The sequence below is a fragment of the Chroicocephalus ridibundus genome, chromosome 2 (genome assembly GCF_963924245.1).
Source record: "Chroicocephalus ridibundus chromosome 2, bChrRid1.1, whole genome shotgun sequence".
Classification (NCBI taxonomy): Eukaryota; Metazoa; Chordata; class Aves; order Charadriiformes; family Laridae; genus Chroicocephalus; species Chroicocephalus ridibundus.
In genome coordinates, this window is record NC_086285.1 from 46,603,564 (window position 1) to 46,623,139 (window position 19,576).

At 43.0% G+C, this 19,576-nt stretch overlaps 1 protein-coding gene across 5 annotated transcripts in view; it reads left to right on the forward strand.

The window, feature by feature from the left end:
• Window positions 1-19,576, forward strand: part of POMGNT2 (protein O-linked mannose N-acetylglucosaminyltransferase 2 (beta 1,4-)) — a 35,374-nt gene that overhangs the window by 1,148 nt on the left and 14,650 nt on the right. For 2 of the 5 annotated variants that reach the window (XM_063325267.1, XM_063325270.1), the window contains exons 2-3: window positions 1,415-1,544; window positions 3,249-3,273. The gene's annotated coding sequence lies outside the window, so the exon portion shown is untranslated. Of the gene's footprint in view, window positions 1-1,414; window positions 1,545-3,248; window positions 3,274-7,519; window positions 7,538-19,576 lie in introns of those variants that run through there. The other 3 variants (XM_063325266.1, XM_063325268.1, XR_010069873.1) reach the window with 2 other exon arrangements.

Consider the following 19,576-nt stretch of genomic DNA (forward strand, 5'->3'; position numbering starts at 1 on the left):
TGTATAACTATTGACAAATGCTGACTTTTAAACGGTGACTGCTGATTCAGGCAAATATATTGACTTTGGTAATAAAACAGTAACGGCTCCCTTTAATAGCGATCTCAAAATGCTTGAACTGATAGATCGGCTTGTTAGCTCAAGCCTTGACTTAGCTGAGAACCAGAAGAGCTCTTATTCTCTGGGACGACCTTCTCCCCGAAATAAATCTAATGTATGCTAAACACATCATCTCTAAGACAGGGTGTTTATTTTGCAATGTCATTTTCAAAAACGTGGTACATACCAAATGCATGAACTAGATACAAGAAACCGGCTTTGCAGTCTACTTTTCTGCAAGAGCGCGTTTTGAACAGTTTATGATTGCAAGGTGGCAGTTTTACTTGGAGTCTCACTTTTGTGTTTTAATTAGCTGTCATCAGAGCTGGAGTTCAGCCTCCAACACTTGTGAAGCATTCCATGAACATGCACTTTTAGGTACCTGGTTAATGTTTTGGGACTAATTACTTGGAACCCTTTCTCTATTAAGCAATGTACAAAATGGATGGACTATATGGAAATCTTTTTCCAGTTAAATTTCTAATCTCCTGAGTCGCATCTCACTGTGAACTTACTGAGGTTTGCTTCAATCATCTGAAAATTGGTTAGTCTCATTCCCCTTATTCTCACACCCTTCTCTTAAAAATTGTTGCTTTAAAGTCTTCTGTAAGCCCTGTTGGTTTAAACAGTTCCCTATGACAGTACCCCACATTTAGTTACTGTTCCCCAGAGTTTTAAAGAGTTTTATAACTGGCCTATGCGCTAGCACAGCAAAGTCTTTAGGAGGTATTTTAAAACATAGAGGCTTAAAGATCCTCTGCTAGTACAACTGTCATTTTATTCAAATAAACAGAGCCATAGATGACTTCTCTTAGCAGAAGACCTGATTTCTATTTAAAATGGCTTTTCCAACTGGAGCATATCTAGGCTGTGAAGGAATGGATTTTTCTAGGAAGTAGTGGGAGGCAGGAAGAATCGTGAAAAAGAAGGTGGCTCAAAGGAGAGCATTAAACCACAGAGCTAGAACCAGATCAAATGTTCTTAGCTGTGCCAACAAAATTTTGCGTTCTCACACCGTCGGACAATAATTTCTTTGTTTATTATCCAAGATGGTCGCGGAATTCAGTTTTGTGGTTCAGATCAAGGGGTAGAATGGGTCTGTGGGTCCGTAAAGTTTGTGAAGGAGTGGGCTAGGAAGATTTTTGGGAAAATGGGTGACACTTCCCCTGTTTTGCTGGTCACCTTCCTGGTGAAGCCAGTGGCTGTGCCTAAGGGGATTGCACAATCGTCACAGAGCACTGCCTGAGGGTTAGCATTGGTTGGTGGTTCTGGTGGCTGAATGCATGACATGGGACTCTCTCCCTTCTCTTTTTAGGTCTGCACCCTTTCCTTCACCTTCTGTGGTAGGATGTGTTCCCTCCTCTGCCATCAGCACGCCACCTGCTCTGACACCGTTCTGCCTTCTTACCCCCGCCGCTGTCTCTCCCTGTCCTGGCAGTGAACCGGTAGGTGTGAGGTGCTGGAGGAAAACGGGTTTCTTTCTTTGCCCTCTGATCTTGCAGACTAGGCCTGGCGGTGCAGGCAGTGGAAAGGCAGCCACTCACATTTGCTCGTGCTACACGGCCCTTGACTCTGCCTGCGCTTGGAGCAAGCTGTGAGGGGGGCGTTGAACTCAGCGTGGTGGAATTTAAACTGTGAGTTTTCAAAGCCAATTACTGGACGCAGTCTGTGTCTGACAAGCTTCAGTTTCATTAGCTGCCTCCCAGGGGTATCGAGCTGTGCGGCTCACCTTTGCAGAGATCAGATTCTCTTCTGTGATGTTATTAGGTGTTTTTAAAAATAGCTTCATCAGTCCACTTTAAAAGAGCTGGTCTGCTCTGATAACAGTGCCTGCTGGTGCTTTTCCAGATAAGGAACTTGTCACTTTTTCTCCTGTCATACATGCAGCTTCTGCCCTATTTAGAATACAGCTTAAAAAAAGACTACAAAGTAACCACCAGTCTTCTGTAAAGATTTATGTGTTTGCTTTAGGAACTACTGAACACTCTGCTCTAGACAGTATTGGTTTATGAAGAGTATAGGATCAAGGTAAATGCAGAGTTGAAGGTAATATACCTGTGTCTTGAGAGACCTTATGATAAAAATTTCCTCATATAACAAAATGACAACAGACCAAAGATCTCTTCTTTTTATCTTTCAGTCCCAATTAGAAGTTCGTTAGCTTTTAAAAGGATCTGAAGTACTACTTTGTGTGTGTATATTTTCATAGGGTGGTGGAAAGCAACCAGATGAAATAATATAAAAGCAATTTCAGTCTGTTATTGAGGGTCTGAAAAGTAGTTGTGTGCTTGTGCACACCAGGAGTATCACAGGGAAACTGCAATTGCATGACGTACCTACTAATTTATTTTATAATGGTGTGTGCAGGAGCAATGTTCTAATTTACTCATTTCTTTGATGTTTTCTGAGCAGATGGCATTTTTAAAAAGGTCTATTAATTATGTGGGAATTTGATAATATCTGATTGCTGGGGGATTGGAAGAGAGTAGCAGACAAAGTGAGGCTACTGACTTGACTGCTCTCAAAAGAGAGGCAGCCCTCTGCAGCCCCATTTGTAATCTATGATCCTCTCAGAAATCCCTGCTGAAGAATATTCACAGGTGTCCTCGGCATAAATTGGGAACTTGTTGATCATTCTTGATTAATTGAACTGTGCCGCATGAACCAGTCACATACTATTACAGGAAAAAAGCACTGGGGAGGTCATGGCTTATTGTAGGAGCCAGTGCGCTGTGAATTTTCATAGTAAAGCGTTTACTCTTTCCCTCTTGCTTCTCAGTTCCTTTCCTTATTCCTTTCTCTGTTTCTGTCTCTTTAACCACGCCTTTGACTTAGATCTATTCATGTACTTTAAGCACCTGCCTAAATGTTTGCAGCATAGGATGTAAGTACCTATTTGCACTGTAACATCAAAGGATCACATTTCAAAATTACAACTTTTCCTTTGAACAAGAAGAAAAAAAGGTTCCTGGTTGCTATGGTGATGAGTGCTATATAAATGCCTATAAATAAATAAAGTAAACAGCTGATTCTTAGACTTTGATTTGCAGTATTTTTGCTTTTCTAATGAGATATAAATATCAAAATAGGAGATGACATTTTACCAATTTTAATAAATGCATATTGTTCTTCTGCCTTCTGTTTTACAGTATTTCTGCTAAGAACAACTAAATAGTAAGTTGTTTATTTTTCTGTCTTGTAGAAAGTTGATGTTTTGTCTAGTATGAAGTCCAGTATATATAGAAAAACATTTAGATGACAAAAGGCGCTCCACTAAAGAGGTGGTGTCCATTTTAATATTTGAAACCCCACTGGTACGCAACAGCAAAACTTGAAAATGTCACTGACTTTTTCTTTGATGTTAAAATGACAAAGGCAGAGTATAAAAAAAAAAAAAGGGGGGGGGGTATTTGTTGTTGAAGTTTGAGGTGGAGGGGAGAATTGACCTTTTTGCAAGCCTTTTGTTCTCAGGTCCCTGATGTAAAAGTAGCTTCCTCTCTGTGCTAAAGGTGACAATGATAACAAACTGCTTCTGCAGAATTCTGTGAGTAGCCATCAGCCATTGCTAAAAAAGCTCTTTTCATTAGTAATCTCTGGAGCCCAGTCCACTCACTTGCAGTTTCTGAAGCATGACTGTCGCCCAGTTCCCCACCAGTCCAGTGCTCTGGAGTATTCCCCCTCACAGGTGTTTCTCACTCAGGAATGGGTGCACTTGATTGAACAGCAAAGGAGGCTTTATAATGGAAGGAGCTTTCCTTAGGGGAAGGAAAATAGTTATTTATAATCTACAGAAATAGTCCTTTGTTAAAGTCTGAGTCTACTTTCTTGGTGGAAAGTGATTTTGCCACAGTGACCCAAAGAGAGATTTCTTCAGTCCTGAGCTGTGGAGTGCAGCTTGTGCACTGGCAGAGAGTAGATCTGCTTTCCAGCACAGTCACAACTTTGTATTCAAAGAAGCTTTCAGGTTTTTTAATAACTTTGAAGCACTATCCTGTCCTGTTAAATGTTTGGTAAAATAACACTGTGTTATTCACTATCTTTGTTCTGTCTGTGCATTCACATTCACATCTACTTCCTTTACTGATTTAAAATACATTTAACTAAATGCCTTTTACTTCAAAGCATGTGTAATTGGGAGTACAAGGATACACGGTATTTTTTCCCAGTTACACACAATTACTTTTCACAGAGCAAAACAGCTATTGAAGGCAGGGGCAGAACAGGAGCAAGGAATGGTGTCCCTGAAGGTCTCGCTTGAGCAGCGACAGCCTGCGCAGGTTTGATTTATGTTTCATAGGCCTGTCACTTTTGTCCCAGCCGAGCTGCTGCTGTGGCCAAGCTGGTGATGTTCATCTGAAGAACAGTGACAGCTTCAGCGTTTTCCTGGCAGTAAATTAACCCCAGAGCTGCCTCTCAGCCTGGTGCTTTGTGCCATGGGAACTGTGCTGACCTCCCAGACGGTAGCACAGAGTCCTGACCTGATGCCATGCCTGCCTTAGCACTGTGTTTTGTGTGGGCTTGAGGCCAGAATCAGGAGCAGGTTGTGCTCCATACCTGCTGGAGGTGGTTTGAGCTTCGTGTGTATCAAAGGCAATTTTACCTGCATTGAGGTTAGGCCTGGACAGTGTTTGACCTGCAAGTCTCAGCTGCCTTCCCAGGATTGTGTGGCTGACAGCGGACGAGGCAATCTGAGGTCTCTCCCAAAAGGGCCATTGCAAAAGTTGATGAGGTTTGTCAGCGGCCTGAACCCAAACAGAATCTGTGCCACCTACAAGAGCAACAGGGAGTTGGGGAGGGTGGCAAACAAGGAGTCTCGAAAGTGCTCCAAGTTCACAGCTACTCCCAGGGCTAACAGCTTGGGCTTGGTGTACCTGGAGATCATGTTGATGCTGGAGCAGGACCAGGCACCAGAGTCATTAAGAGTTTTCTCAGTTGGAAAGCACTGTTATTACTAGAACATACTGCCTTTTAGTGGAGTGGCATCTTTATTTAGAAGCCTTTTCCTAGGGTAAGAGGATGAAATACACATATCGATATTAAGGACATGCTGGTGAGGACAAGAGGTGGATCTATTGTGTGTCTCCTTTTCTGGCATGGACAGGACAAAGGGTGAAACAGTGCATATAGCAATTTTTTTTTTCTTCTCTTCAAAAATTCTGGTTTTCTGTGTTTTTTTTTTCTTTCCTTTCCATTTTTTTTTTTTTTAATGGATGGATATGATCCAGGACCATCTGGTGGAATTTGCCGTTGTCACATCTAGGTTTTCTGATGTATTGCCTGTCAAGTTATATTGTATGTTCAGATGAGTTTCTCATATGATGTGCTGACAACTACTGACAGCCCTGAGATGGGAAGTTGGAAGCTTGGGGGAAAGAAAAGGGGAACAGAGTTAGCCTTAGAAATGTAACCTTGATTGCTCTTGATTGGTGGGGTTTCATTTCTGGTACCTGTTGCTGGCTTTTTCAGTAAAGAAATGTGAATAAGTGAACTTTAAACCAAGTGTGTTTAAGTGCACCTAAGGTACTATAATTAAACTTGGAAGGTTTCTAGTCCACTCCTAGTTTTGTGTTGTTTTGTTTTTTCCTCTTTGACACTGGGTTCCTCACTTAATCTTTCTCTGTCCTTAACTCTCCATCTGTAGACACTTTCACACTTATTTAAATTACAGTCTTTATTTCCTCCTTTACTCCTCAATCTTTCCTCAGTCCCTCCTTAGAAAGCAGATCTCAAAATGCTTCTAGTTTTATTAGTATACCACTAGGTATCCTAATAATCATAGTATCCCGGTATCCTAATCCTAAATCCTAATATCCTAATAACTCTGTAGTAAAATGAACTAAGATTTTTAGCAAATTAGTTCTAACCTTTGCAGACAGATTCCATGTATGAAAGCAACAAGCAACTCTGAAATAACTACAGTAATTCTTTTCTTGCTGGTTTAATACTCTAATAATTAATTAAAGCAGGGTTTTTTGATGTAGAGGTCCACAGTGCAATTGCATTTCCTCACACATTGACAACGATAATGGTGTACTTTATAAACCAGAATCCAAACAAGTTGTAAAGAGTTCAGTTTTGTCCCTCGTTTTTTTTCTGGATAATTTGAAGCCCAGAGTAGCAATTAGGCTAGTGACGAGATAAATTTCACAACTTGTTATCATTCTTCATTTTTTAATTGGCCAGATCAGTAAAGGAAGTGATTTGTGTTTGAACTTTAAAGGTTCTTAATTTATATAGTACTGGTAGAAAGCATAGTACAGGTGCTTATGAATGGGTTGGAAGGAAGCCTGTCTGTAAACAGAGATGGGATTACACTGCAAAGGCACGTTCAGGTATGGTCCTGAGCGCAGAGTGTCCCCATTCTCCCTCTCAAAGCCATGGCCGTTATACTGGGCCTCCTGCTAATTAAATCCTGACTAAATGTTGATGAAGTTGGAAGTCATCCTTGGAAAGGAAAAAAACTTTCTTCCATGGGAGTTTGAAGCTGAAGATGGCAGTCCCCAAGCTCAGGAGGCTCTTGTTGCAGGTCGCTAAGGAAGAAGCTGGAAAGCATTTACTTGCCTCTACTTACTCCTGTGTGTCCCCGGTGGTACTTTGTGGCGTGGGGACTGCGAGTGCCCTTCTGTAGCTGTAGAAAGATGTTGTGTTAAGCTGACCAGGCCAGTAGAGCCTGGAAAAAAGTAACCACTGTTTTACACTCGGATCTTCGGCAGTTCCATGCTTTGTGAGTGTCAGATAAGGAGACCTGGAAATGATCCAGCTCCTGTGCTGTTGTAGGGGAGGGATTGGGGTTTGCAAGGGTCAGTGTGAGGGTACAGCAGCTCTCCGCAGTGGTGGTAGGTTGTGTTGCATAGAACACTGTTCTTGTACTGATCAAGCATCAGCTCAGGTATTGTCAGAAGAAGTGGACTTTGGAGGAAACCCCATAGATGGAATATGGCCAAATTCTCTGCCTGTAACATGTTTGATAGCACTGCAGGGAAGGCGAGGCTGGTCTTCAGTCCTTAAACGCATTAAATTAACTCTGGGCGAGCTTGCTGGGAAAAGGGTAATGAAGCTGGTTGGAAACAGGGTGTGTGTTCTCAAGCACATGCAGTGGGCTTAATACTCTTCCTGCAGGCGCATGGCTGGGGAGCAGCCAGGTCACGGAGCACACTGTGCTGTTCATTAAACATATCGCAGTTCACAGATGTAGCTGAAACCACTTGTCCAGGCATAAAAGATAAAGTCAGTTAGGAAGGAGAGCAATCCCATTGGGAGAAACTTATGAGAGGAGCTGGACGCAGTCTGGCTGCGTAGGGTACGTACTAGCCAGCACCCTCAGGTGCTATGGGATTGCCTGAGTCCATTGCAGCCAAAATTTCAGCTTCTGGTGGCGGAGTCTGATGAAGATCTTGACCCATCTATTCTGTTGTTTCAGGCAGAGGCAGCTGTTGAATGGATCTGCAATGTGATTGACGTTGTGCTGTGCTTCATCTTTATTTCATGCGACGAGGAGGTGGGAGGGTGGAGATTACTTGAAGTGCCTGGCTAGAGACAGAATGTAATTTATCAGTGTTCGTTTGTCTGGAGGGATACACAGCCCATATATAATTTAGAAATGTGTTAAAAAATAGGGGGCTGTTGTCTTTTAAAGTCGGTGAGCACTCAAGTCTGTTGGTTTAAAGTCTTGTTTCTGTGACACATAAATGTGCTGCTATGCATTTTGTATTTATAGTATGTGTACAGTGTATGTGATATGTCTAAAGTGAACCAACAAAGTGTGTATAAATAGTAGTGATAAAACTAAGCCCTTCATAAACTCAGACTATTGTGTATTTTCCATATTTAGGCTGAAATACCTGGAACCGCATATGGATTTATCCTAGTCTGTTCTTCTGAGTTCATATTTAATGTAGATGTTCTTTTCATATGTGATCTACAAATGAATTTTTTGTTTCATTGTCTCTGTTGCAGTAAGTATCTTTTTCCCCCACTTTTTTTCCTTCTCCCTTTGAATCTTTTTTTTCCCTTTTTCTGATTCAAGGATATGCTATAGCTAAATTATCAGAGAGGGAAAAGGGATATTGCTGTCTTCTGCCTTGCTGTTGAGAAATCTTTATTTTTGTTTTCTGCAGTGTAATGACAGCTAGAATGAGCAGGGTATTTCCATCCTTTATCACAGCAGATTGATAAATTACACGTCCTGGAAAGTTTAAAGATGTGTAAGAATGCAAATCCATGGCCCACAAGGATGTGTGATTGCATGTGCTGATCCAGCCAGGCGTTAAGCATGTGCTTAAATCTAAGCACAAGCATTGCTTCCACTGGGTCTGTCTGCCTGGCACCATGCTGTGTGAGGTAAGGAAAGCTTTTGCTATGAAAGGAGGGTTGATTTGTTTTAGTGACTTGAAGTAGGAAAAGGAAATGAGCCTTGTCCAGTCACTTGGAAGAGTGGTCTGTGAGCAGTGTGGGTGTTGCTCTTCTGCATTACTGTCCTTGACTCTACAGTGTGAACTGATGTAGACAGAAACCCTAATGGTTTGGCATTTTCTACCTTGCAGTGCATCTATCCAGTTCCCCTACACACTTTTCACACTCTGCCCATGTCTGCTAACCATGAGCAGAACACCTTGTCTGTAGTAGGTGGTATGGTAGTGTGATGCCTCTGCCTGGAAGGGCTGAAGCATTAGAAGAGGCTGAAGATGTTACTAGGGAGTGTGTAACTTTTCCTCCTTTGCAAACAGGGAAACATGTATAAATTTTCAATAATTTACAGTTGAACCCCTTTCCCTCCTGCCCAGTGTAAAAGCCTTTGGACTGAAGCTCTGTACGCTGGCTTGCTTTCCGCCAACTTGAGAGAGAAACCTCTTGGAAAAGCGTCTAAAGGAGGACTGGAGGTTTTTTTTCTGCTTGCTGATGGCAGTGTGCAGTAGGTCTAGATCTTTTCTTCATCTGGTCCTTACACTAGTTGTCCTTTAGCAGAAGCACTCTTTTTGGCTCTGTTTTCTCTCCTCCACTTTAGTTCATTTTCATGCCAGTTTGCTTGCTCCTTTGAATTCAATGGCATATGTACTTTCCAAGAAAGTAGTGTATTCTCTGCTCTGGGTGCTGTGTGTGTGCTCCTGGTGGTGTGAAGTTATCTATCCCCTTCCTGTTGGATTTGAGTTTGCATTCTAACTGGGAGGGGAGACATCATTTGTGTGTACAAATGGAACTGTTTTTAATGGGGTTTTTGGTGCTGAATTAGATGTCATCCCTCTTGTGTCCTTGAGACTCTAAAAGAGAGACAGGAGCTGAGTTTTCCTGATTTATAGCATTTTCACTGATTTACCTCCAACTGGTCCCACAGCATTGCAGCTGGCACTGCAATTCTCACATCCATCTCTTGTGTTTAAAGTGATTTTGTTTACTTCATACAGCGCAATGAGGTCTCAGACTCATGATTGGAAATTCCATGGTGCTTTATTGATAAGCACAGATCAAAAAGATAATCTCCCAGTCAGGTCTTTTTTTTTTCTCTGGAGCAGTCTTTGAAGGTTGCTCATTCTTCTGCTGCATGTACTTTGCCCAAGTGTGTCTTCTTTTTGTTCTCTGTTCCCTTCCTACTTGTTTATTTTCTTCTTTCTTTCTTTTTATTTCAATCCTATGTCTTATATATTCTTTTATTTTGCTTTGTTTACGTTTGAGAAGAGATGCACCTGAGTTTAAGTATAGTTGTCTATTTGGACTTAACTTTGAAGTTTTCTTAAGAAATACTTTGTAAGCGAAGGGGTCAATAATTTGCCCCTTCAGCTCTTAAAGCTTTTTCCACCAACAGCTTAAAAGTTTCACTAACTTTTCCCATCCTGCCTGCACCTTTCATTGCCATTTGACTGTCTTATGCACCAAAGCTTGCTTTGGCATACCTACAAGAGGCTGTGCTGCACAATACTTATATCTGAACCAACTGATGTTTCCCTTTTCCATTGTAAAATATTGTGCCTTTTCCTTTCAAAACACACATGTGAGTGTCCTCCTCTCTCCTGGCCTTTGACTTTGCCTTGTAAAATTGAAACAGAGATCTCGGTAATTATTGACAGCTGGTCTCCTCTGCACAGTTGCATCCGGGAACTCCTCCTTCAGCTGCTAGATGTTCTGAAGACCACACATGTGAAATGGGGCCAAGGGGTGTTTTGATATTAAACAAGGATTGCTCGATTCTTGTGTGGAGATGGCATATGTGTAGATTGGGATTAAAGATGAGAGGGAATAAGAGTTTATTTGATAACAGAAGGTTTTTTTGTATTTCTGAAAAAGTGGTTTTTGTACCATCCAGCTTATTTGCTAAAGTTCAACTGAGAAAATGCAATTCTCAATAAAAATGGTTTCATTTTTTGGTTGCAAAGTTTTCTTTGTATATGGCATTAGTTTCCTTTCCATCTTTTTATTGGTTTACCTTAACAATTTGATTACACATGTATTTTTGCCCTTGAGAGACAGTGGGTGTGATACAGTCTCTGTTTTAAACTGTTGTCAGGTAAATAGCAGGGAAAGATGTCTCTAAAGTCTGATCATCTTTGTTGTTCGTGGAGCAAAGAGGAGCTGAATTCTGGGATTTGGGTCCTTGATTGGAAGTCCTTGTGTAAATTTGGCATAGGCTACTTCTGTTTCAGAGACCCATCTCTTTCTTTACTACTAGAGCTGTGTCAATGCTAGGACCATGCTTGCATGGAGCCAAGGAATTATGAGTTTCCTAGTCATGCTCTATGTACCTCTTGTATGAAGTGAGCTTCCACACAGATCTTTCTTATTCATCTAGTTATGGTCTCTGATATAGGAATCAGTAGAGCATGTAGATAGTTTTTCAAAGATTGCTTTATGAAGTCTTTGACTGGCACTGAGAAATAAGCTTTGCTCTCCTTTCTCAGAGCTTCCCTTCTAGAGTCTTCAGAACCAGGCTGTTTGGGATGGTTCTGCTACATTCTTCTCAAAGCTATGCTGTGACTTTTTCATTGCTTTTGGAGCTAAAATTTCACCCATTATGTTTTAGGACCCACTTTTGCATACTGTTCTCTGAATAACACTTATTCTTGACAGTTTGGTTCCCTTCAGTGGTGTACTAGTGTGAATGTGTTTTATTCTGAGCGTGGTAGCCAACTGAGAGTTTAGACCCTGATTTCTTTAAGCTCAGAAACCCATGTGTATTTTTAAGCTGTATGTGAATTTTGGACAACTGGTGGCCAATGAAACATTCAAGCACAGCCTGTGTAAAATATGCCTTGAAGGAATTTGAAACCATCTGTCTCTTTCCCTTCTTTTGTCCCAGAAAAAACCCTCCTTAATTTGGGAGTAGGGGTTGCCTCTTCTGAAGAGGGGTGCTGTATATAGTCAATGGTGTCCTGGATGCGATGGGATTTGCATTTGCTTCTGTCAGGTAGACAATCAAATGTGGTTACAGGATGACCACAGTCCATTGCATGGTGCAGTCACTGATGGGCCTTTGATGCACTGCAGATGAGTTCACCATGAATTGCTTTGTGTCTTAGTTTGCTGTTCATTTTCCCCTCTCCCACCTGTAATGTAAATTGAGTGGGGTATTGATGGTTTGCAAATTGCAATCCCTTTGCACTGGCAAGATTAGTTTCCAGTGTTTTCTCGCCAGGCAGATGAGCCTTTCACACATACCCCTGTGGACAAAAAGCCCTCTCCAGAAAGGTGTGTCACAACAGTTTCATGACCTCTTTTTTTTTTTTTGCACTGACTCCCCATATCCTAAGCTCACTTGTGTGAGCCAAACCATACTCAGGCTGTTCCTGCTGTTTTGAATTTATTTCAGTTTTGTTGTGAACCATACATATTTTCCCACTTACCTTTCACAGTGGATGGGAGGAGTGGAGGGAGGGAAGGGGAGGAGGGGTGGAAAATAAAAAGGTGCACAAAGATTAATTTGCTGTGTAATTTCCTCTTTTAGAAGGAGGGAGAGACACACCTGGGAAAATAGGTTATCAGAGCTTTAAGCACATAGATGAAATACTGTCCTTTCTAACAGACACTCTGGTGGTGTGCTGAGGCAGTCACTTACTCAGCACTAAAACTATATGACCAGATTAATTTTGAGGAGACATGAGGTGGTTTCCTGTGTGTATGCATTTTTACCGCCTTTAGCTAAGTTAGGGCCCTTGGTTCTTATCACTTTTTAATGATTTTTTCTTACCCCTGCTCCTTGCTTCTGGCTGTTCGTTCTTTACTACTTAGGTTATTACTCATGTTCATGCAGAGACCTGAGAGTTAATAGAAAACAAAAGACTGGAGTTGCACTCCCCTTCCCTTCTCCTGTAAGGTTATCTGGGACACATTCACACACATTTATATAAGGCTTTGCAGCTTCTCATTTTCTGACTGTGTTACGATTGTGTCAGAGGTATAAAACTAAAGCTGGGAAGCCAGGACCTTGTTGAAATTAATTTCTTTAAATTTATAAAGCCACTGATTAATCATCTTTTAATGCAGGTATAAACTTAAGAGCGATATATAGTCTATATATTAATTATAATATTTTATATGAATTTTGTAGTACTCATACATACGTATTATATACCTATATATATATATTTAGCACAGGGGTCACAAAGCCACGTTATTATTCAAAAAGTGCTCTAGTCCTTGCTTAATTTATGTGCATGTCTTTGTCCCATTGGAACACGGGGCTCTTAGGTACATGCTTGTCTTTAAGCGTTGAATATATTCAAATAAATTAGAGAAGAGGGGTTTCATTTTAGTATATTTTAGTTTTTATTTGAGTGTATTTCATCACCTTGGTGGTAAAGAAATGGTGGTTATTTTGTTTAACCTTAAATCACTCAGCAAGATGGCTGTTTTCTAGTCAGTCCTCAACCTCTTCCTTAGGTGCTTTCTCTTTTCAGATACTTGCTGCATTAATACAGGTGCAGATTTGAGTCTTCGTAGTTGCAAGAGGAGCTTTCTGTGGCTGTAGCTTTAATCCTTTTGTCTGGGAAGAAAGGTTGGTTACCTCAGCAGGCTGTTCCTGTCAGCCTCCAGGACAGACTATGAGTACATTGTTCTGCCATGGAGAAGGTGGAGTTGGATGAGCCGAGGCAGGAAGGTTCTGCCTGGGATGATGCATGTCTTCCACCTCTGACCCCTCCAGACTTGGGATGGGTCTCACTGCCTATGGCCAATATATATGTATATTTTAGTCTTGTCTTTCCTCCAAGGTCACAAGAAACTTCCTCTTTGAGGATGATGGGTGTCACAGCACGTACGTTTTTACTGGGGCTCATCTTGGGAATTCTTTGCCAAATGAGAGGGTTCAGACCTGCTTCATTCCTCCCGGTGCTTGAATAATGCTGCAGGGCTTTCATAATGGCTAGATTGGTTCTGTGGAGAATGGCTGCATCAGCAGCAAAGCTAGCAGAAGCCTAGAGGTGGGGACGCAAATCTTGATGTAGGGTGCTGGCTGCAGTGCCCTTCATGTTTTGAAATACTATGTAAAGTAGCTGAAAGACCACTCTTCTTGGCTTTGCAAATATCTGCACATGGATCCAGAGCTGTACATAATGAACGGGGCAGATGCTGTTAGGTGCAGCTGTTTTAAACAGCAGTTGGTTTATCGAGCTGATACTGATATCGATCTCTCAGTGACAGCTGGGTTACACTTCAGTTATTTGAAGAGATTCTCATTGCCAAATACTTGACTCAGCATTTGACTCGACAGAGGCAGCAGATCTTGCCAGTGGAAAGGAAGGGAACAGAAATGAGCTGCTGTGGCAGGGTTGGGTAAGGAATCTCCCATCGTCAAAGGGCCACCAGTGAATAGCAACTATGTCAGTAGGTTTGCAGATGTTCCCTTCCCAACGGATACTTTCTGCTTTTCCTCTGAAACTTTCACCCTCTTGTGTGTATTAAATGTCATATCAGCTGTTTATGGGGCTGTTGTAACCTCCACAGAGGTGGTGTGAGAAGGAGGGCTGTAGGGAAATAATGCATTGATTTATTGGTGGGATTTATGGGGCAAAAATTAACCACCTTATTTTTTATTACTATTCAAATAAATACAACAGCCAGTCTTATAAAAAAAAAAAATTAAATCAGACTTGAACCTCTTCATCTTGCTGCTGTGCCCTTGATAAATATGCCTAGATTCAAAAGTCCTTCCCTGAATTTTCAAGCTGACAAGGGCATGAAGAAGTTGTCCTAGCTATTGAACTGTAAATTGTTGCATATGACACCTGGAGGAGTTGGAATGGTTTTGTACAAGTAACTCAGTGTATTCATCACACTTTCCCTGTTGCGTGCAGTGGTTCACGTTGAAGCTGAGAAAGATGATTCATATTGCTTTCTTCTCTTCCCCCTGTCAGTAGCAGCGGTAGCCCTCAGAGCAACATTTGAAACAGTAAATGCCTGGCCCACAGCCTTGTGTTACTACTGCTATGCTGGGCCCTCTGATGATACTGTAATCAGATGAGAGACAAGATAAGAATTGTTCTTTTCCATGGGGACAGTCAGACGAGGGTATTTAAGTACTGATTGAAAAACAATTCTAAGGAAATGTTTAAATTGGCCAGCAGACATTTTTCAGTCCTGTGGCCTATGCTGTCAGGAAACACCCTTTTTTCTGCTCCAGTATAAGTTATTTTAGATGATTCATGAGACCTTACAGTCTGTTCTGAATTTTCACATGAATATTAGCACCCCTGTGGTATGCTGCCAACCCAGAATATAGATGTTTTGTGCTCCCTTAGCATCAGTGTAAGTGGTTACACTAGAGGCAGGGAGTATCCAGGAATCATAGAATAGTTTGGCTTGGAAAGGACCTTTAAAGATCGTCTAGGCCCACCCCTCTGCAATGCGCAAGGACACCATCAACTAGATCAGGTTGCTCAGAGCCCTGTCCAAACAGGCCTTGAATGTTTCCAGGGATGGGGCACCTCTCTGGGCAACCTATTCCAGTGTCTCACCACCCTCATCATAAAAAAATTCTTCCTTATATCTAGTCTAAGTCTTCCCTCTTTTAGTTTAAAGCCATTACCCCTTGTCCTATTGCAACAGGCCCTGCTGAAAAGCTTGTCCCCATCTTTCTTATAAGCCCCCTTTGAGTGCTGATAGGCCACAATAAGGTCTTCCCGAAGCCTTCTCTTCTCCGGGCTGAACAACCCCCGCCCTCTCAGCCTTTCTTCATAGGAGAGGTGCTCCATTCCTCTGATCGTTTTTGTGGCCCTCGTCTGGACCTGCTCCAACAGGTCCATGTCTTTGTGCTGAGGGCTGCGGAGTTGGACACAGTACTCCAGGTGGGGTCTCACCAGAACGGAGTAGAGGGGCAGAATCACTTCCCTTCACCTGCTGGCCACACTTCTTTTGATGCTGCCCAGGATACAGTTGGCCTTCTGGGCTGTGAGCGCACATTGTCAGCTTGTGTCCAGCTTTTCATCCACCAGTGCCCCCAAGTCCTTCTCAGCAGGCCTGCTCTCAATCCCTTCATCCCCCAGCCTGTATTGATACCAGGGGTTGCCCCAACCCAGGTGCAGGACCTTGCACTTGGCCTTGTAGAACTTCATGAGGTTCACATTGGCCCACTTCTCGAGCTTGTCCAGGTCCCTCTGGATGGCATCCTGTCCCTCAGGCATGTCGATTGCAGCACTCAGCCTGGTGTTGTCCACAAACTTGCTGAGAGTGCACTCGATCCCACTGTCTGTGTCATTGGTGAAGATATTAAACAGTACTGGTCCCAGTATGGAACTCACAGAATCACAGAATCTTAGGGGTTGGAAGGGACCTTTGAGATCATCGAGTCCAACCACATTAAAAAAAAAAAAAAAAAAAAACAAAAAAACACACACACACAAAAAAAAAAGCACCCACCAACTAAACTCCACATCCACAACCCCACACACAACACCCCACCACAAACCAATAATCTTGGGCACTAGAGCATGCCCTGAAGAGCCATGTCTACACGTTTCTTAAATACCTCCAGGGATGGTGACTCCACCACCTCCCTGGGCAGGTTGTTCCAGTGCCTGACCACTCTGTCAGTAAAGTAATTCTTCCTAATATCTAATCTAAATCTCCCTTGCCGCAGCTTCATACCATTTCCTCTGGTCCTGTCGTTATTCCCTTGGGAGAAGAGGCCAACCCCTGCCTCTCTACAGTTTCCTTTCAGGTAGTTGTAGAGGGCAATGAGGTCTCCCCTCAGCCTCCTCTTCTCCAAACTAAACATGCCCAGTTCCCTCAGCCTCACCTCATAGGACTTGTTCTCCAGACCCCTAACCAGCTTGGTGGCTCTCCTCTGGACACGCTCCAGCACTTCAATGTCTTTCCTGTAGTGAGGGGCCCAAAACTGAGCACAGTACTCGAGGTGAGGCCTCACCAGTGCCGAGTACAGAGACACGATGACTTCTCTACTCCTGCTGGCCACGCTATTCCTGATACAAACCAGGATGCTATTGGCCTTCTTGGCCACCTGGGCACACTGCTGGCTCATGTTAAGCCGGCTGTCCACTAACACTCGCAGGTCCTTTTCTGCCGGGCAGCTTTCCAGCCACTCTTCCCCAAGCCTGTAGCGTTGCCCGGGGTTGTTGTGACCAAAATGCAGGACCCAGCACTTGGCCTTATTAAACCTCATCCCATTGGCCTTGGCCCATTGATCCAACCTGTCTAGATCCCTCTGTAGAGCCTTCTTACCCTCAAGCAGATCAACACTCCCACCTAGTTTGGTGTCATCCGCAAACTTACTGAGGGTGCATTCAATCCCCTTGTCTAGATCATCAGTAAAGATATTGAACAAGACTGGCCCCAAAACTGAGCCCTGAGGGGAACTCTGAGGGACGCCACTTGTCACTGATCTCCATCTGGACATTGAGCCGTTGACCGCTACCCTCTGGATGCAACCATCCAACCAATTCCTCATCCACTGAACAGTCCACCCATCCTCTCCAATTTGGAGAGTAAAATGTTGTGGGGGACTGTGTCAAGGGCCTTACAGAAGTCCAGATTGACATCCGTAGCTCTTTCTTTGTCCACTGATGTAGTCACTCCATCATCAAAGGCCACTAGATTGGTTGGGCAGGACTTGCCCTTGGTGAATCAATGCTGGCTGTCTCGAATCACCTCCCTGTCCTCCATGCCCCTTAGCATAGCTTCTAGGAGGATCTGTTCCATGAACTTCCCAGGCTCAGAGGTGAGGCTGACAAGTCAGTAGTTCACAGGGTCCTCCTTTCTACCCTTTTCACCAGGGATGTCATGGAGAGTGGCTTGGAAACTACGTCAGCCAATTCCTTCAGTATTCTGGGATGTGTATATATTATATGCATAATACTGTGCTTCAGTTCTATCAGTTGTTAATATTACACTACTATCATATGAATAGGGTTGGGTTATATGCTGGCTGCATCCCTTTAAGCTGTGAGGCTATGGTGTCCAGGTGTGGCTGCAGGGGCTGTTGGAGGTAAAACAGTCTGTTTGCAATTTTGGGACTCAAAATGGCAGTAAACCTTTTTATTTCCCCTAATTTGATTTAAATTCTTCTTTACCTTGGCTCTGAACTACATTCCTGTCATGCTGCTGTGCTAGGCACCTCCAGGCATTTGTCAGAGACTGGCTAATTGAAGCACACGCTCCGGCTTGGATCGAAACTGCTGTTTTGATCAAGATTGTAGACGCTGCTGCTGCCTCCTTGTGGAGTTCCTTCCATGAAGTACTAGGGCTTTGGTTTGTAGGTTTTTGTTCTCCAGGGCTTTTAGGAAAGCACAAAGTGGAAGCTTAGGGTAAAGGCAGCTGCGGGGAACAGTCCTGCAGTAATCCTGCTTGTGAACTGAGATGTTCTCATCAGTTCTGGAACAACTGCAGCCCACTTGCAAACAGGTGCATAATCTAGTGAAGGCAGTGAAATGCTTGGACATCTTAAGCCCTGTCCTTTGGATACTTCTGCACACTTGTTGCTTACTTGTTGCAGATCCATCAAAGTGCCGGACAGTTCCGTTGTTTAGCCTAAAATGCAAGTTTTATATTGCAGTTATTTTTCTTCTTTTATGTACCTTGGCGCCCCTAGGATTGTTCACATTCAAGGATGTTTTTCCTTTCAACAACTGTATTTTGCTGTTGTATTAGCATCCTAATTTCCTAAGATGTCTATGAGACTTGCTGGTTATGACTACTCTGTTTGTCTCAACAGACAGGAAAAAGGGACTCTTCCACCACCCTTCTCAGAACAAGTTCATGCTGACAGGGCCTCCAACTTCAGCCAACTTGTAGCTGCAGAGGGTCTCCGAGGCATGCAGGAGGCCCTGTGGCCCTCTGCATGGCAAATGTGGGTGGGGATAGAAGTTGGGAAGAAGGTGTGCTGGGAGCAGAGCATGTCAGGCTTATGGCTGCTCTGCCAGCAGCTCTTTCAGAGCAACAGTGACAGAGCTGATAACGTAATCCTCTATGTCCTTTATCATATTTAAACTATCACCTGTGGTCTTGGAGGCTCTCACTCCTGTCTTCAGCCCTGGAACCCATGGAGATGAATACAACCTTCAGGTACACAGGAGGGTTTGATTGTTGGTAGGTTTTTCATGGGAAGTTGCTACCATATTTGAGGCTGCTGGTGTGGCATGTCCTACCCAGATCCCTTTGACAGTTTCAATCTTTTCATCTGTAAAATGGGACGTGTGTTTCTTCAGGTGATGTTGTGGTGATAAAGGCCTAATATTACAGTGTTGTCTGAGCGAGGGCAGATGATCTTACTGCCACCTAAACGAAAAGAGTTAACAAGTAGTGGGCTATGGGAGGCACCATGGTGAGGCCATGAGCAATACCTAGGGCTCTCGCAGGTAGTGATCTACCCTTGGTTTTTCATGTCAGTCTAGGTGAACATCATTTACTTACCGAGCTGCTCTTATGAGCATGAATTATCTCTGCTTCCTTTACAGACGCATTGGCACTAATTACATTTGCAGATACGCAGTTGGCATAGCTATAGGAGAGGGAATTGGTTTATCTGTGTCACCCTGCTGACCTGGCATTACTGATGACAAAATGTGAACCTGAAAGAGCCCAAGTGACACCCAGCTTGGGTCAGAACAGCTACTGAAGCTGTGTCCTACCTTGGTAGCTAGCAGGTGACTCTCCCATGCCATTCATCTGAACACACATTGCATATAGCTGCAGGAACAGGCCAGTATGTTCCTGCGGTGCTGCTAGGATGGTTCCTAATGGGGATGGAGGGATTGTTAGAGTGAATAGTTTAGCTAGTGTGCTTTTCCATAGCAGGTATATATTTTATATGTATAAAATATGCACATATCTGTAGAGGAGAATAAATAGCTATGAATTTGTCAGGTTGATGTAGAGACACGTAACCTAAGCGTGTGTGTGAAATGTGTTTGATCGTACTTACACCTTTGTAAACCTACTATTTATGTAAAACTTGAATCCTACATCTCTTAAGCCTGGGAGTATGTCATGCTTGCAGCAGTTGAGCAAAGTGGGGCTTAGCCATTGAGATACTCTTCAA